Source organism: Numida meleagris, chromosome Z (assembly GCF_002078875.1).
Source record: "Numida meleagris isolate 19003 breed g44 Domestic line chromosome Z, NumMel1.0, whole genome shotgun sequence".
In the NCBI taxonomy this organism is placed as follows: Eukaryota; Metazoa; Chordata; class Aves; order Galliformes; family Numididae; genus Numida; species Numida meleagris.
In genome coordinates this window covers 59,339,459-59,353,221 of record NC_034438.1, presented here as the reverse complement: position 1 = coordinate 59,353,221, position 13,763 = coordinate 59,339,459, and the positions used below count along the sequence as shown (strand labels likewise).

The 13,763-nt window shown below is 36.7% G+C and overlaps 1 long non-coding RNA gene across 1 annotated transcript in view; it reads left to right on the top strand.

Moving 5' to 3' along the window:
- Nucleotides 1–3,710, top strand: part of LOC110389443 — a 10,428-nt gene extending 6,718 nt beyond the window's left edge. The window contains exon 4 of the long non-coding RNA XR_002433211.1: nt 2,554–3,710. This is a non-coding gene — a long non-coding RNA (uncharacterized LOC110389443). The remainder of the gene's footprint in view (nt 1–2,553) is intronic.

Below are 13,763 nucleotides of genomic sequence, written 5' to 3'. Positions count from 1 at the left end.
AGGGGGAATGGCTTCAAGTTGTGCCAGGGGAGATTTAGGCTGGACATTAGGAAATACTACTTTTCTGAAAGAGTGGTCAGGCACTGGAACGGGCTGCCCAGGGAGGTGGTGGAGTCACCGTCCCTGGAGGTGTTCAAGAAACGTTTAGATATAGCGTTGGGAGGCATGGTTTAGTGGGGTTCGTGGTGGTGGGTGGATGGTTGGACTAGGTGATCTTGTAGGTCTTTTCCAACCTAGCTCATTCTATGATTCTATGATTCTGTGATTCTATGGGACCAGCTTACCAAGTGACTCATTTCATTGTAGTACTGACATCTCCTTTCTGCTAATATTGACATCACAAACATCTAGTTGCAATTTTTAGATTTAGTTGGAGAAAGTATTGAGGAGCAGCAAATCTATTTGTGTTCCTTGCTGAACTATGTGACAGAAATATTTTCATTTCTTTAAAATGCAATTTATATTTTGTTCATAACTTCTTAATGGAGAATGCTTTTTGAGGCCTACCAGCTAATTTTTAATCAGAACAGCACTGCACTATTAGCATTGCTCTACATCTGTACCGCACATGTTTTAACATGTACTGCAGGTTAAAAGCCAAATCCTCCCACTATCCAGTTTACTGTCATTCAAGAATCTCAATTAAACTACAGTGTGCTCTTCGTAGAAGTTTGTTTGTTTGTTTGTTTGTTTCCTTTACCTTTTTATAAGTGAAATCTCAGATTACCCTTTATGTTATTTTGGCTAGATTTGCTGTCAGTCTGCCTGACACTCCGTTGCTGGGGCAGTCTGCTTTGTCTTTCTGATAGGTGGAATACTCTTAATCTTCCCATAACATTTCAGGAGATATTAAAAAACAGCAGTGAGCCAATGGTCTTCACAGTTAAGCATTTTTGAATACTTCAGTTGAAAGGTACAGAAATCAACTAAATTTTGAAAAGTATTTTCCCTAAGAAAATCTATCATCTGTATGTAAGTAAATAAGTAACTGAAAAAAAGTTTTGTTCTTTTGCTCTTTTAGTATAAAGCTGGTAAAAAGAAAAATGTATAATGTGCTCCAGCTGACTGTAATCCAGAATAATCATTAGTAGGTAGCTTATAAAATGGTGGTGCTTTTCACATAAAACATGCTGGGTTTGTATTTGCCTATGTCAGTCATATTAAATAACAATTGATGCAAATTTAATATAATTTTATTATATTTTAACTACTATGAAAATGCTACTGAAATAAATCATCCCATTAAACTTTTTTAAGCAGTTAAGGTGTGATTACAAATGTCTCATTTATGACATAAATAGGAGAGTGATCTAATAGACATAGAAACACTTTATCAGGGGCATTTTCATGAATTTTAAAAAAGATTCCCTTCACCCCTGTTCTCTTACAGCTTTTGTGTTTCCATTCAATGCAGCTTCTATACAGGACAGCAGAATGCATCAAAAAGCTTTAAGTTCTTTGACTGAGTATCAGACATGTTAATGCAAATACATCACGAGTAATCCCTCTGTAAGGAGAGACAGTAGCATAGCCCACACAACATCAGCAAAATGTTTACGAGGTATTAATAAGCCTACTGTGACAAGATGTATTTAATGGGAAGCAACAAGGAATTTATTAGTTTTCCTCCACCCTCTAGTAATAAATCTTAAAAGCTTCAATATTGATGCAATGAAATGAATGGCTGAGTCCTTCTGGGGAGGGTCTGACAAGTGGACAAATGCTTCCATGGTTACATTGTGCTATGCAGTATGGTTACTGAGCTTTGTTGGTTTCCTCCCTCTGCCATTGAAGTAAAATAACAAACCACAGGGAAGCACCACACATGGTGGGCATAAACTGGAAACAACTTCAAAAGATCAAGCTTGCTGATCTTACACAGACTTTAAACAATATGGTCTTTATTGATTTATACTCTACACCCTAAACATGCATTTCACTATTTTCTCCTCTGTATGTCTCTTTCTCCTGGAACCTTTTTATTACTTACTTGAGCCAGTTCTAACTTCTGATTTGTAATAGCATAATTTAAAAGGCCATGTGGGAGTGTGTTGCATATCAGTCTTAAACGGTTTTTACTTTTCTAGGAATATTTTGTGTTCAGTAATGTTACTGCATCAACATAGGCTTCTGCAATACCTATCATGACAAAAACATATATGGAATTTACATGCAGTTGTTTTGGGGTGCTTTCCAGAATAACGTAATTAAGATGTTTGCTTTTCCATCTCCTTGCATCTATTGTACTCAAATTTCAGGTGTCACAGGGATGAGAGTGATACTACAGAAGTCAATTCACAGCTTTAATATTAAAAAAAAAAAAAAAAAAAAAAAAAAATGTAGTAATGTCATACAGGTATTTCATTAGCTTAAAAATGTTACAGATTCAAGCATTACAATGACAAAAGGAAATACTGAAAACCTTAGATGTTGTTCAGCATAAAGTGTAAATAAGAGATGTGAGAGATGAGAGAGATGTGAGGAGAGGCCTTGCATCTTTTTCCCTTGCAGACCAACTCTGAAAAGCTTGTCTATTATCTTCTGCATTACCAGTTGCTATGGTTCTGTCTTCTATAAGCCTGAGACTCCCCAGGATTGGTGTCAGCTTTAGGATGCTAAGGCACTGGAGCGCTCCTTCGTAGACACAGTTCTACAGCCAGGTTGGATGCCAGAACTTCCTACAGCCAAGAAAGTAGAGATGGAAGATAGTTACTTCTGGGACAGAAATTCTGGCCTTGCTGCTTCTGATTGGAAACTTACATTTATTCTAGGTTCTTAAGCTACATGTTTATTCAAGTAATATCTTTTTATCTCAAGGGGGAAAAATAAGCAACAAATCTGTAAACATTTAAACATTTCATGGAAATGATTTCAGAAACAAAGACAGCTCTTATGTTGAAAAACATAAATTATCTGTGTTTCCAAGTAGGATTTTTTTCATTATTTGGCAGGAAGAAAACAAAATACATATCTGTGAATCAGAAAAATAATTCAGTAGCTGGAGCCTTTTTGCTTTTTCCTTAATGTATCTGGCAAACTTTTGGAGGACTTTGAAATGAAGAGTTTTTAACATTTTTATTATGTTTTACCTTCAGAACAATGCAGTTTTGGTAAGCATTCTTTCTGAACCTCAGCCTAGTGCTTGACATGCTCTGAAGCTGTGTTTTCAGTGATTTGATGGATATTTTATGAGAAAGCTTCTGACTTGTTACATACTATCTACATTGTCCAAGACATGCTGCAAATGAAGAGATGGACACACTGGATTGGAAGAAACAAGACTGCAACTTTATATAGCAACAATAACTGCACAAGAGGAGCAGGCAGACAATTCTTGCCAAGTTCTCATCTTGTTTCTCCATGTGACCTTCAGGCCAGTAAGCTCCCACTGGGTTTTGAAAAAAGTGTCTTGAGCTCTCTAAGATCAAACCATCTCTTCAGATGTGGCATTCTTTTTGTGTTATGACATAAATTGTGTCAGAATTGCACACTGCAACTTGACCAACAAAATCTGGGCTGCTTTAAGTTGAAACAAAGGAGTTACTTTCTCATGAATTGTTCAGGTTTTTTTTTAATGTCTGAACAGATTTATATTAGTATTTCCATAAACATCATCTCATTTTTCATGAAAGTTGTCAAGTACATAGCTAAGTTCAATAATAAATGATCACAGTTATGTGAATGGATGTAATATGTATTAAAATATAGTAAACCCCCATGAACAGATGCCAGAGAACATTTGTTTTTCTTTCATGATATTAGAAATCTATCTGTCCATCTATCTGTCTATACATATGTCAATGGTTTATGGGCATTCGGCCCAGTTCCGTGACGAAGGGGATGGGGGACCCACGGGCCCACACCCTGGGAAAAGGGAAAAGGGACAAAAGGGTAAGGAGATGGCCCTGAGAGCAAAGAACAGCGGACACCGGCAACAATCTGAGGAGAAACAAACTTATTTACTAAATAAGATATCGGAATGCAAAACAACACACTATAATACAATATAATTGCAATTTAAGCTGATGAATCCAATACAGAGAGAGAGAATGTCCCAAAATCAAGGTAGGCCTTACTCTACTACCGACAATAAGACGGCTGGAGAGCAAGGTGCTGCCAAGACGAGAGACGGTGGAAAAAGGGACGAGGTCTCGTGATCTGCAAGTTTTTATACTGCGAGCTTTTATCTTTTCCCTTGGTCTGGAAAATGGTAACAGAGGAGCAAAGTACCATGGGGAATGTAGTAGTCCTTCTCTTCTGAGAACCAGGAACATCCACTACATGATGTTATGGTGTGGAATACCAATAACCGAAAATCACAAAACCATGACAACATATATACGTGTATGAATGAGGGCTCCCCTGAAAGTATTGCGTTCTATTTTATTATGTTGGACCATGACATTAGAGGCAGATGTTGGTGATATGGCTCCCTGCCAATATTCCGTTACATTTTATTGCCGTGCAACAGATGGAATTCTCTAATTGGATATTTTCATTTTCCATTGTTTTAAATACTGGATGTCCCCCCAAAAACTCAAGAATCAAAACCTGAATTTATCTGTATCTATGTGGATACCAGCCAGACATAAACTACTGGGACAGAAACGTTCGTCATTCAGTCTCCTCAGGTTGTAGTACTGTACTACTGTTTGGATTTGTCAACATTGTATCTGTTTATCCATCAAGAAACTTTTCAGTAAATTTAAGATTTTAATGTTAAAGCATTCCCAGCCCATGAAGAAGGACATGCAGCAGTTCAGGAAGGAGAGCTGTGCCTGATACTACTCAGCAGGTATCAGGTGATACCTGAGCAGGTGGTGCATTTCCTCTAAGTGGTAGTAGTCCTCTTCAGAGAGTGCAACTAGATGACAACAGGAACATGATCAGAAAGCTCATTTAAAATTTTGAAAAACAGAAAATTGGTGTGGTCATAAACTGCTATGAGATAGTGGCCAGAAGCCTGATAATACAGACTAATCAGGCTCTGAGACAGGTGAATGTGCTTCTTTACTGTGAGTCTTAGTCAGTTCTGCCCTCTTCCCAAGCACAGCTTTCAGCATAATCCCCTGAAGATTAACCTACCACAGTCACATTCTGTATTTCTAGCTGCTGTTTCTTTGACTGCTGCCAGTCAGATCTGCTGCCCCTTGTAAATGACGTTCTGAGGAAGCAGTCAGAAGGAACACAGGGAATGCATCCAAAACATGAGCAAAGCAAATAGTTATTGATATTGAATCAAATATGAAATTGCAGCCAAACAGGGAAGACTGTAAGCACTTATTGTGGTCTGTAATATTCTCAAGGATTGTCTCTTGCAGAAATGCTCCTGAAAGAGACGTACTAGCATGAATGATCATTCAAAGAAAATCTCCTTTATACAAAAAAGCAAAACAAAACAAAAAGGAAACAACCACCAAGCAACCAAATGTCCACCAATTCCTTGGATTTCTTACAGGTACATCATCTGTACCTTCCCAGCTACATTGTGAACAGAGGAGCAAGATCAGCCTCCCTTTTACCTGTAAACTATGACTGATCAGAACAGTGTCTGATGGATGTTAGGCATTTTTGAAGTGCTTCATTAATAAACAGCCAAGAGGTAAAGTTAACTTATATCTGATATATTTTAATTAAGAATTGATCTTATGGAAGAGCTATGCACATGCTTAATGTTCCTTATTCTGAGCAGTTCAATCTGCTTTGGCTGAAGTACCAGAAAAGATAATAGGCAAAAGTATATGCAGGACTGATATTTCAAAATTCTCAGCAATTCCTGGTTTGCTACTTGTATCCAAATAAGTGTTTAGCCCAGAATTTGGAAGCTTGGAGTCCTCACTCAAGTGACAAAAAAACTTTTTTTTATAAGGTGCGATAATTTTTAAAAGTTAAGAAGCATGAAAGAAAGCACAATGTTATAACCATTTGGAGAAATGCAGCAAATTTGATTATTAGTACTTATTTTTACTTTCTTATAGTATATAAGGATTGCAGTACTGTGATTGAAAACCAAATGGCCTTCATATTCATGCAAAACAGACATCTGCTTTATAAATAAAAGCAAAAATGTAAAGAAGAGAAAATATCCTCTTCTGAAGCCCTTTGCTTTGTTTTGTTTTGTTTTGTTTTTCTTCTTGCTCCTTTAACTCCTCCTTTCCTTCTCAGGAATTTGTTTTTTCTTTTAACTCCCTCTCCACTGATCTTTCCTTTCAGATGATTCCAGTGAAGGGAAAAGGCAAGATTTCAAAACAAACAAACAAACTTGAGTCTATTGATTCTATTGCCACTCCTTTCAATATTAGTTTACCCACAGCAGAGCCATTTCTACCGTGCAGTTTTAAATGAATTCAAATCAAAGGAAATCCAAACAAATAAAGAATCGAGGGGTGTACTTAATACACTTTATTTACTGCTTTTATTGAAAAGAGGAGTTAAGGCTGACCTGAAGAAATTGTTCTGTGCAATTCCAGATCTATTGTAGGCCCAATACCAGGCCCAATTGTTCATTCCTGACGTTTGTAAGGGGTGAGAGCACTGTGTGGGCAGCATGCTGAGTTGTTAAAAGTGCATGTGGAGTGTCCCATGTCAATCATCAATAACCTTCCGGCTGGTTGAGGAACACCATTGACAAAATCCCATGGGAGCTCTGTCTTATGCTTGTAGATAACAAAGGAAGCATAAGTCTCTGGAGTGGTATGGTGAACATAAAAAAGTAATCAGGAAATCCTTAGGGATCTAATGAAAATGCAGAGTACTGAGTGGGAGAGAGTGGTAAGAGCTACAGTCATTTCAGATCAGGATGCAGTTTTGTTCAAAGTCTTGTGTAAATTGCCGTGAAACTGTCCATGTGAATTAGTGAGTTCTCAGGATACCTTTGTTTTCTGTCTCAGTAATTAGCAATGTTTAATATGCATTGGTTTAATGTAATTGAGGGCTGAGGGCTATTAAGTCAATCCCCTTGATACTGGACAGCTTGATAACTAGCTGCTGGTGGGAGCCAAACTGGATGTACGGTCACTTCTCTTCCCAGAGAAACTGTAGTACAAAGGACAACACAAGAAATAATTTAGACTGAAATAACATTATAGAATAATAGAAACAGTTCAAAATTATTCCTGTGTAAAAAAAACTATATCTAGTTTTGCTTCTGTGTATTAAATCATCTATGCCTTTATCTATTACACTGCAGATTTTTATTTATCCATATTCATTTGTATACAGAGTAAGTCCAGAGATTCATCTTATTTAGTATTTACATAGTGTCATTATCCCAAAAGTCTAAGATACACAACGTCTAATCTAAGATAGTCATCTAAACTCCCCATTTAGGAAATGGAGATAAACAAGCACCTCTTGAGCCCGTTCATTCCATCCCACTATGTGTCTGGGTGAGACTAGACAGCTGATGTTGGGTGGAATGCTTTATACCTTCAAGCATTTATTTTAGTTCCGTAAGTTAAATACTTGAGATCTCTGAGCCTTTTTACTAAGTAATTTTTCAAACCTCTCATCGCTCTCTAGCATCTTCTTTGCCTTTTCCAGCTTACTTACATTATTCCTGAATTGTGAACCACACAGCTCTACACAATACTGATGCAGTCACCAGACTACTGCTATCAGAAGATGTACAGTGTTTTAAATCCTGTCATTTTGTTGTTGGTTTTGCTTTTGCCTTTTAACTTCTGCACTGCATTGCTTCCTTGGAAAGATAATATTAACCTTAGCAGATTCTCTGCAAGCGTTGTATAGTCCTTTCCCTACATCACTGTGATTTTTTTCCACATACTCCACGTGCTCAAGATAAACTAAAAACACCAAAGAAAGCTCATTTGAAATGTAAGAACTCCCAATAAACTGTAGCAGCACTGCAAATATTAACAGTTTTCATTCAGGGCAGAATGCTGTCTTTGTCCCTTTCACTAAATGTGCTATCTCAGAAATAAAGCTTTGAGCATTCATATCTAAAATTATGCTGGAGTTACGCTTGGATTTATTTCTACATTCTAAAATGCTAATTTTTATTCAATACTACTGAGCAACATGGGTTTAAAAAAATGCATTTGACAATATTTACATGGTACGTGCATGTTTTTACATCGTTTTTGCACCATGTGTAAGAGCCATGATCTTTCAAGCTACTTAGGAGTACCATTTTGATAAAAGTCTGAAGATTTGGGACCAAAAAAAAGATAGGAAATACTTTGGATAGCAAATCCAAAGTATTTGATATGTGGTTGTGTAGTGCTGTAGACTAAGAATGTACTGGGAGTTAGAATTCATTGGAGTTAAAATCAATGCCTTGTGAGTGGTTGAGTGGTTTCCATTTGGATGTGAGATGAAGGGTGTGTTGGGAGTGTCATTGCATCTAATGGGACTCGGCTTGCGTGAAATCGTGCTGCTGCTGCCTTAGTTTGCAATAGCATTTTCACTTTTTTAAGAGCCAGTTGCTATCTCATAGATTCTGGAAATATGGTAAAGATCATGTAAATGGGACTAAGTAAGAGAATTTTCATCAGAATTCAGTATTTTCAGTGTTTTGGGGCTTAGATGAAACATTTTTTTGAAAAGTAGGAATTTTCATAACTTGCTTACCATAAAATAGGAGAGTTGGAGAGCACTGGGGCAAACACTGGCAAAGCCTGGTTGCTGCCTTTGTGTCATCTCTGTTGAGAGGGACAGCTGTGGCTCAGGATTTGTTTGGCATGGAGGTAACCATAAAACAGGAATTAGATACTAGTGAAACTACTGAATCCAAAATAACTCATCTAGGGATGGAGAATGTGCATCCCTGCCCAGTTCTGGATTGTTGTGATTGGCTGCGAGTCCAAGGGCTTGAATCCAAAATCTGTCATCCTTCAGGCAACACCTGGCAGTTTTGCTGCCTTCAGTAATAGAACAGTTCAGTCCTAGATAAGCAGAGGGACAAACGAGGCAGCGACTGGAGAGGCTGGCTCTGAACTACAGCAGCACAGGGACAGTTGTTGGGGTTTGAAAAATGTTGTCCTCTTCCATCCCACCCCCTTTTATCTCCACAGCAGCGGAAAGGCAGCAGGAGTTGGAGGAGGGAGGAGAGTGCTGTACGCTGCCCAGACAGGAGGGAGGAGTAGGAGACAGAGTGCATAATGCGTGAGTGACAGCGAGTGTGTGCAGGCAGCTTGCTGAGTCTAGAAGATGCAGATGTCCATGTCCCCGGCTCTAGGTAGGTTTGTTGTCTCTGTTTTTTTGGTTTGAGGTGGCGGTCAGCTTTGAAGCATCCTGTATCAGTTGCAGAGATCTGCACTTCCCAGCTCTAGAGTTCTGCCAGCAGCACCTGTTGCAGCAGAGACAGGTTTAGCCAGCAGCAGATAGCAAGCGTGTTACTTACCCATGAGTGGCCGCTGGTTAGGGAGAGTGTGCTAAGGTTTCTGTTGTTCCAGCAGCTCCTCTTTCTGCTTTGTAGAGGGGGGCAGGTGGAGACCGCAGTCTTTCCAGTGGAAAATACTATTCGCAGGGGAAGATATCAAGATGCATCTCAGCCCGAAGTGCTCTAACTGGCAGTTTTTAACTCTCAAAAATGCATGAAACTTTAGGTGTTCTAATTATGTGAAATAAAATAAGTGGGGAAGCTGTGCATGCACTGCATTTTGCAAAAGTGAATTAAAAATGAATTTTTCAAACTATCGTCTGATACGAAGTGAGTTGTAAACAGGTTAGTGGTTACAACTGGAAGTATTTCTTATGCTTGTAGCTTTTGATATTCTGATTCCATTTAAAATGTTGCATAATTTGCTCTGGCTAACCTAGATAAAGTTAAGATTAAATGTATACAGAAATGCTTGCCAAACATCTGTAATTGTTTTATAATGAGTCTATAATTGCTTTATAGTATTGGTGTGAAACATGTGAGTTCTTTTTAAATCTAATTCATTATATAGAGTCCAAAAGTTTAGGGGTTTTTGTTTGTTTGTTTTTGTTTTTGTTGTTTTTTTTGCTGGTACACTTTGCACCTATCTCCTAGAATGAGTCTTTCAATTAAATAATTGACATTTTGAGAATCTTCCATGAAATCAGTTTAGTAAGTGGAAATAGAATGTGATATATTTAGAAAACAGCCTGTTAGTCCCAGAAGCCTAAAACAAGCTTTCTACCGCTAAGTGCCTTCATCATTTCCATGTGAAAAGAATATCCAGATTCCTGAGGAAATAAAATAATTTGTAGAGTACTACATTGAGAAATGAGATGGCCAAATATTAGATAACGTAACAGCTAATGTATTTCAAGGATGTACAAGTTTTAATTTCTAAGTATTATTATTTCTAAGCTAGTATTATTACTAATATGTTTGTCATTATTGATTTCTTGCATGTGCTTTTTTGTTTTAGTAGTTTTGTGTGAAAAAATCAACGGTGTTTACCAAATTTATGAACTAAAAAGTGAACAAGTTAGCATCAGTAATGGAGCACATGCTTTCTATCTTACAGTTGTGGTCTGTATCCTGCTTACATGGAAAATAGTGGGAAAAAAATGATACTTGCTTTTGTGAGAACTTATCCTGGACAGTTTATTTTGCTGCCAGCATTTTTAAGGCTAAAAAATATTATCACAGGAGCTTTACAGAAATGATACTCCTGAATGTGATTATTATAACAACCAAACCTACTGCATTATTCTTGCCATGGAAATTGCTTTGAGCTTCATTTAAGTGAAAGTTTCAGAATGAAGTCTAATATGTACCTTGTTATTAAAACTTATGCACAGTATTAAGTTATGTACACATTTTGGCTTGCACTTTTTTAATTTGCTTTCGGTTTTACATTAAAGAAATAAGAGTGCTTAAGTCTGCAAATGCTAATCTTTAAAACACCTGAGTGTTTCAATGGCTTAAGCTGATGTAATGAAAAAGCTATGAAAGCATATACCTTTAATGTATAATACTAAAGAAAAGTACAGCTCCAGAGAAGTGTAATGTTCTCAGTCATGAGACACAAACAATTTATAGCAATTTGGGGGAAAAATGTTGATGACTCACAAGTCACCTATAAAAAGTGATTTGTTACACAAATGCAATAGTTGTTCAGAATTACAATGTGGTAAAGATGAAGTGATTATTAAGTGTAGTATTTTCTAGAAGTACTTCATAGTTATTGCCTGTAAGCTTACAAAGCTTTAGTTTAAGAATGCTTCTTTGAAAACTCAGTGAAAAAGTATATTCTTGCATGACAGTTCACAAAAAAAAAGAATTAAGATTTGTTTTGGCTGCATCTGGAGTTTTTAAGTTTCCTGATATTATTAGAGAAAGGATGTCTGATGCCATTTACCTTCCTTTTATTGCAGGTTACCCTGCTCTCAGTTGTTTTGTTGTTGTTGTTGTTGTTTTTGTTTTTGTTTTTTTGGCTTATTGATTTATTGATTGATTGACTGGCCAGCCTTTTCCATGCCTGTTCTTTGTACTGAATCCGTTTATAAGTTGTTCTCTAAGAATGGATGAGCAAGGAAAGACAGAATCGTGCTGAAATTCTTTTTTGCTCAAGGAGTACTGGGCCTTGACCTTCCAGAGATATAATTATATACATAGCTATTTTTACATGTGTAATCCTATTGATTGGTTTTACTCATTTGTATAAATTGCTTGCATTTTAGCTGCACAAGACTGGCAGATTGAGGTATAAGTCACTGTTTGATATAACTGTGATGTTAATACTTTTCCTCACTGGCATAATATCTGGGTAGTTATCTCAAACATACATTAAAACTCAAATGCTATGCAATATCTCAATTATCAAATTCAAACTTTCTGAACTATTGCTGCTGATTGTATTTATTAGTCATAGTTGCAGAAATCCAAGAATTCTGTCTATCTAAATAAGAACTATATTACTGTTTCCAAGAACACAGGGATTGACTGAAGGAATCAGTGTCACCTGACATTTATCTTATTATTATTTTATCCACTGTTACCTTTTATTACTCTGAAATAAATTACTGCGTCTGCAAAGCCTCACTTGCCTCAGCCGCTGATTAAGTGAATAATCCCACTGGAAAATACTCTGTGTGCATAAGGGTTTGAAGTTTCCTCCATACATGAAAATTTGTGGCAGTTTGCAGAAAGAATGTGGAAACCAAGAATTGTGAAATATATTAAGAACATGAAAGCCAGAGTTTCATATGCTGTCTTATTAGTATGTCCTAGAAATGAAACTAGATTAAATTGGTTTTACTAAGATAATTTGTAAATCCCAACTAATAAACAGGTTTATCTGACGGGCTAAACTAAGCAAGAAGCATGATGCTTTCTATGTTCATTGCATTTTTGTGATCATAGATTTCGTAGCAAGTTGGAGACAGAATTTCCTCTAGAATATCATTGTAAATATATACATATGCCAAGAGATTGGTTTGGTTATCTCAATTTGTATTTACTCTGAGTTTATTAGAGTACAATTATGAGATTCATTTTTAGATTACAAAATAAACTTTATTCTCTTCGGGCACTTATCACGGACTGGTCCAAAATGTTACAGCTCTGAGTGGTTTCAGGCTTAGCTTCATTAAGGATTTAACATGACCTTAATTCAGCCATCTGTTATGGGTTTGGCAGACCAACAGATCTGAAGTATTGGTAGAAGCTTTAGAAATTTCCCACATTTTTAAAGGTTAGCAAAAGAGCTATCCTTAGGAATAGATTTTGAATAATTCTTAGTAAGACAATGGTGCAGAAGTGGGATAAAAAATGCATGTCGTTCTTTGAAGCACAGGGTCCCCTGTCTGTCTTTAGCTTTGCTGAAAGTTAATTAGCATTTCAACCAGCCAATTTGGTTACATGCAATGAAGTACTTTAATTTGCTGCTCTCTGCTTGGTGCTGTTGAGAACTAGCTCTGTGTAATCCTCTCAAAGCACCTTTCTTTCCAGCATAGTTATTGTTGCTGGTCTTAAATAACTAATCAACAAAGAATTTTCCTTGTCTTGAACTACAGGGTGCCTTAGAACAAGGAAAAGAAATAACCATTTAATAAGGCAATGATTATAATTATTAAATAGTGATTATTGTGACATAGGTTAAAAGGTTTAGAAAAGCCAAGGGAACTACGATATGCGAAAAAGATAGTGCAAGAAGTCTTTGAACCCAAACAAGTTTTGCTTGGGGAGTTCTCTTCAGCACGTAACTACTTTATTATGTGTTTTATTTATTTATTTTTCCGCCAGATTGAAAGGATTCATTCATAATACAGATTAGAGAGAGTGCCTCACGCACTTTGGAAAATCTTTTGGAAAATGATGCAAATTCATTTTTACTTACACAGAAAGAAGTCTTTGGGATGTAATTCTACAAATCCATGCCTGAAATAAAAACAGCATTCTTTGCTGCAGTCCAGTAACTGGATGAATACACTTCAGTATAGAAATGAAGCTCATTTGGATAAACTCTGTAAACTTAATGTAAATATTTTCATATTTAATAATACGCTTTTCCAAAGTCGAGAATAAATCACCAAGACGTTTATTCTGATAATTAGGCAACACATTAAAATACTGTTTGGATCATAGACGTGTACTAACTTGTAATGATCCAGTGTGGATAGCAATAATTCTTTGTTCAGTCTCTCTGACAGAATGCCACCTAATCCCCACCATTATTCTATAACCTACTGCTCTACAGTTGACAGATTTTTTATTGCAGGATTGTTACATGTGAAGTACTATTACAAACAGGCTGTTTATGTTTTTGATTTTGTTTTGTTCATTTTCAGTGTAAGAAAAATAACCAGTATGTCAGAGAAGCCCA